This window comes from Petaurus breviceps, unplaced genomic scaffold, assembly GCF_028583685.1.
Source record: "Petaurus breviceps papuanus isolate PSGF00001 unplaced genomic scaffold, PetGlider_PUasm1.0 688, whole genome shotgun sequence".
Classification (NCBI taxonomy): domain Eukaryota; kingdom Metazoa; phylum Chordata; class Mammalia; order Diprotodontia; family Petauridae; genus Petaurus; species Petaurus breviceps.
The window spans coordinates 25566462-25571941 of record NW_027186457.1 but is presented as its reverse complement, the minus strand read 5'-3'; positions in this window follow the sequence as shown (position 1 = coordinate 25571941).

Genomic DNA, 5480 nt, shown 5'->3' with positions numbered 1-5480 from the left:
GAAGGAAGGAAGGAAGGAAGGAAGGAAGGAGGGAGGGAGGGAGGGAAGGAGGAAGGAAAGGGAGGAATGAAGGAATAAAAAGTGGGAGGGAAAGGATGAAGGAAGAAAAAAGGATGGAGGGAAGGAAAAGCGGAGGGAAGGATGGAAGGGAGAAAGGAAGAAAGGAAGGAAAGAGAAAAATAAGGAAGGGAAAGAAGGGAGGGAGGAAGGAAGGAAGGAGGGAGAGAAGAAAGGAAGGGACAGAGAGAGGGACTCAAGCCCAATTGACTGTGGTCCCCACATTTGTTAGAGACTGGTGACTAGCACTCTAGTTTCATTTTTAACTACTTGACACCAAGTAGCTTTTAAAAAAGAGACATTTACTTCAAAGAAGTAACAAGAACAAACATTTCCCCCAATAAGTCCAGAACATATTCTCTCCTTGATCAAGTTTACATCAATTCCTACAAAGCATTGGACCCACCAGATTCACACCCAAAGGTATCACCATTGATAAATGAGTCATCATCATGGATGAACGAATAATCATTTCAGCTTTTCCTAGTCTGGGTTGAGAAAGCTGCTCCTGAAAATCCTTCCTTGATTCTCAGGACATCAGTGCTAAACTGGTTTCTCAATCCTTAGATTCCTGTGGCTTATTCTCTTAACCTTTTGAAACTCCCAGAGTCTAGAAAGCTCCATTCCTTCTATCTAGCATAGAAAATACAAAACAAAGAAGCCGAAGACCAAGGCCTATTTTTTGTTGACTATATGCCCTCAGAGTGGGGAAGAAGGTCCTGAGACTTTTCTTCTTATACCATAGTCCCTCATCAGATAGCTCTAAATAATGAGGCAATGAACTCCCCTAGATGAGAATGGAGCAAAGAGGGAGAACAAGCTGACTCAGGTCTTTTGAAGACCTTGACAGGTTCAGCTACATAGCCCACTAAAAATGCCCCCCCCAAAACCTGTAGTTAGCCACTTAGAACTGGTTAGATACTATTCACACATTTTACACAGTCTCTTTGAGTCATTTCCATTACACATTTTTAAAATTCTCCTAGAAGTAAGCTTCCTAGGTTCTCCACATGATGGGGTCTGTGCATGTGCTAGAACCTTATTAAATCTGAAATACAGAATTATCATCACACCAGCAATGTTGTACATATATGTATACACACACATACACCACATCGGAGTGTGTGCATAGCATGCATATATAATGTAGGTGTCTTCTTTACTAATTGCCTCCTGAATTTACACGTCTTTTTGAGAGGCGATATGACAGAGTGCATTTGACTTGGAGGTAGGAAGACCTAGGTTCAAATTTTGCTTCAGACACTTTTTAGCTGTATGGCCATAAGCAAGTTATTCACTCTTCCTAAAACTCATTTTCCTCATCTAGAATGAAAGATACATACATACACACCTGTACGTGTGTGTATATATATAAACTGAATATATATACATGCAACATATACCTGAATTTATATATGAAGTTATGAATATGTATAATTATATAGTGCCTTATATATTCATAGCTTGATCTACATAATTCATATATATGAATATATATTACCTTATATGAAGTTATGTGCTTTGTTCTTACCTCACAGATTATTCCAGGACTCAAATGAAATAACATGTATAAAGAACTTTGCTAACATTGTGTCACTACATAAATGACCATTATTATTATTGTCTCTCCAATTATATTGTACATTTATTGTGGTAATTTATAATATCTTGTATTTTTTTTTAACAATATAGCCCAGTATTAGACATATGAAAGGTTCTTAATGGATAATTCTTGGTCAATTAAGTACCTGATTGATTAAGTAACTGAACCCAAATGTATTCATTTGCCCAAATCCAAGATGAGTCCTTAACAGAACTAAGAATAGATACTATTGGGTATCTTCAGCCAACAGACAACTTCCTTTCTGTCAACTCTAAAGAAAATTGGGATGGGTAGGAGGAATAAATTGGCTCAGTACTGGAAACGATTTCAAAACAAGACCAAGTCATTCTAGACAAATGAAACCAGAGTGAGATTTCTTTTTTGCTGTTCAGTAGAATATATTGTATAGATACACAAAGCACCAGGTGAAAAATAGTGAGAAATTGCATTTTCTGCCTGTTTTTATGTTTTTAACTCTCAAAATATGGTTTTCAAAGAGAAGGTGGGAAACAGAGCATCAATCATGTTTTTCACAGTAGCATATTTATTTCACATATACAAAAATAATTTAATTGTATAGTGATCAAAAACTATTTCTGGATATTTTTCCTTGACAGAACTAGGTGTTCATATGAGAGTAAAATACAAATTTACAAGATATTTAGATTATGGTATAGAATTTAAAGCATTTGTCTACTATCCTATCAGAACAGAAGAATGGGATACTTAGAGAATATGCTGGTTTTCAACACTTTGAGAGAAACAGGACTTTTTTCTTGTACTGTGAAAGAAGTTTTCCAATTTCAAGGAGTTTTCTTTTTTCACAAAAATATAACACCTACTAAAAAAAATAAGGTGGCAATTTTCTAAAGTTCAGAATTCATTTGCCTTGCTAACACACTGGAATAGTTGAGGAAGGGAGAGAAAAATCTCAAGGTCACTGGGAATGGTCTTTGGAGTATTCCTGTATGGCTTATCAGTGCTCACATGCCTGATTTTTTTCCAAGTGCAAAGAATGGCCACTTGCCTGAGACCGGCCCAGTGCCATCCTTTATTCAAGTTCCTTTATGTTCCTCTTTTTAAAGAAGCTGTCAAGTTCTTTTTCTACAGCTGACAGGAAAGGCCAAATCTGTGGTACAGGAAGGGAGGCAGTAAAGAAACTTTTTGTGTTGATGTTTTACTAAGTGAGCTAAGGAGAATTTTAGAATCCTGTAATTTACTCTGGAGGCATTTACTGTACATAGCCATAGTGATGGTAATTTCTTTCATTGTGGAAGTGAAAAGATAACCATCAATCAGTTGTCAATTGGTCAATTGCAGAAGTGATGAAAAGAAACTGGTAGGAACAATCACTTCGTGGCTACCTAGACCATTTCGGGGTTGACGGAAAATACGGGAAGTGGATTTTGTAGAAAGGAACTGAGCCAAGAGGTTGGTACTGTTTGTGAAAGGTTAAAAGGGGGAATGCCCCCAGAAGAAGAGCATTAGAATTAGGTGCAATCAGGAAATAGGGGCACAGAAAATGAGTATTAGGTGCCGAGAAACTGGGAAATAGTCATTAAGTTGGAGAGCAGATAAGTACAAATAAACATGAAGGCTTGGTTGGCTCTTTACCAGGTGAATGGTGATGACAAGAAGTCAACTATAGGAAATAGATTGACCTGATTTACTAATAACACAGCAATGTATTCATTCTGAGCAAAAGAATGAAATGGATGGGGCTTTTTGTCCCAGTCCCCTTCCTTGGGTGTTGAAACCAAAAACTTGCCAAGTATTTATAAACCTTGAAGATATGAATTGATCATGAACCCTATTGAAGAAGTTTCTTTTTAAAGGTCTTAATAATATAATTAAAAAGAAACTATCATATGTAAACTGGCAACAGAGTTAGCTAAGAGTGTGTGGGCTTAATCATCACTGGGCCACATAAAAGGCAAATGGCATTATTGAGAAATAGCCCTGAAGACAAGATTTGATTTGAATTTATCCTATTTTCTTAAGAATGGTAATGTTATTGATGTATCCGGAGAGGGTTTTTTTTTCCCTGTTGCTATTTTTTTTTTTGCTGTGGTAGGTAATAAAAAGGATTACAGGCCTCCAGAAGGATGAGATAGCATCAGTTTGTAATCCAGCCCATGGTTTCCTAGATACCGTATTGTCTATTCTGTTCCGCTATGTGAAAAATGTTGAATATCAACAATGGGTTTCAGTGCTGTATTGTTGAGTTTTGTATGAACTAATCTAGCTTCACTAAAAAAGGGGGGGGAGGGGGAAGAACCACAGCTTTGGACAAAAGTCTAGAGTCTGTGCGTTGGTAACTCCCGGTGCACGCACAAGGACTGACTGGGGCTGTGGGAAGACATTTTACTTATTTGCCTTCTCCTTTCTTCCAGTCACCTTGTCCTTTTTCTCAGGTGTTTTTCACCTACTATCATTTCACCTGTTCTGGTCCTCTGTGGGGGAAAGTCCTGGGACTTGTCAGCTGGTCTAGGCCTCATAAAAGACAGCTCTGTTCAGGGGTTGGAAAGGTAAGCATTTGCTCAACTTCTCGGCTGCCTTAGAGTTTGAGATGCCAGTTTGTTGGCCTAACTCTGAAACTTTGCAGGATGGAACTTATTGGTAACTCTTTTTTTCCTTTCTTTATTTTCTTTTCTTCATTTTTTTAATGGAAAACCAGATAGTATGACAGGTTTCAGCGAAAAGGGGGTCCTCCTCGGAATGAATGAAAGGTCCTTTTCCCATCCCAGTAAGTAATCGACTTCTTACTAAAAGCTAAAGTAGGTGCTATGGCAGGTGTTCTAGGAGGGGCTGAGGATGAAAGTGCTGGATGTTCTGGGGCATCTGGCTTCTAGGTGCCTGAAAAAAATGGGCTGAGCCTTGTGACCACATTTCCACTCTACTGACCTCCAAAGGTTCCTCCAGGGCTCTCTTCTGTCTGGCGGTTAGATGTAGCCTCTTCTCCCCCAGTCTTCTGGTGGTTTGGGCATCTGTGTTTTTAACATTGGCTGTGTATTCTGTGAAGGTTGCTGTTAGTTTGAAATAAAGTGGGAGGAGAACGATTCCAAGTAAATAACAAGTGACCAGGCAGTCAGCAGAACTGTCTTTCTCTAATCTAAAACTGCGAGCAGGGGGCGGCCAGGTGGCTCAGCGAGTAAGAGTACCGGCTCCAGTGTTGGGACGACCTGGAGATCGAATCCCGGGCTCGGACACTCAGCACCACACCCAGAAATAACTGGCCGTGTAACCTTGAGCAAGTTACTTAACCCTGATTGCTTAAAAAATAAATAAATAAATAAAACTGCGAGCAGTCTCCTCTCTCTCTCTCTCTCTCTCTCTCTCTCTCTCTCTCTCTCTCTCTCGGCATCATCTGTGGCTTTATTAGTGGAGGAGAGTAAATCCTTTTCTACACTGTGAAGGATGCACTTGAACCCCTGGCACCGGGAACCAGGATGTGGGAATTAGCAACGTTAATAGGTTTTCGGGTATTTGACTTAGGTCTATGGTCCAGTCTAGCTTCTGTTTGTCATGTCCAGCACTTTGACGCTTTTCAGTTCTTGGAATACTAATTAAAATAGCAGCACTCTTTCTTGAGATTCCTAAACTGGACAAAAACTCTGAGTGTGTTTAGCTTTTCTAAGCCTGCACTGTTCTAATTGTGTAGAACTAAAGTAGACCTCTCTTCCCCAAAGAAATGCAATAATCCAGTAACTTGAGAAATAACAAACAGCCAGGGGAACAAAACTCCAATGAAAGTGGTTTCCTCTCTCCTTTTATTTCAGGCTGATGCAGGCTAGGAGTTTTTGAGCAAGATCAGAGCAGC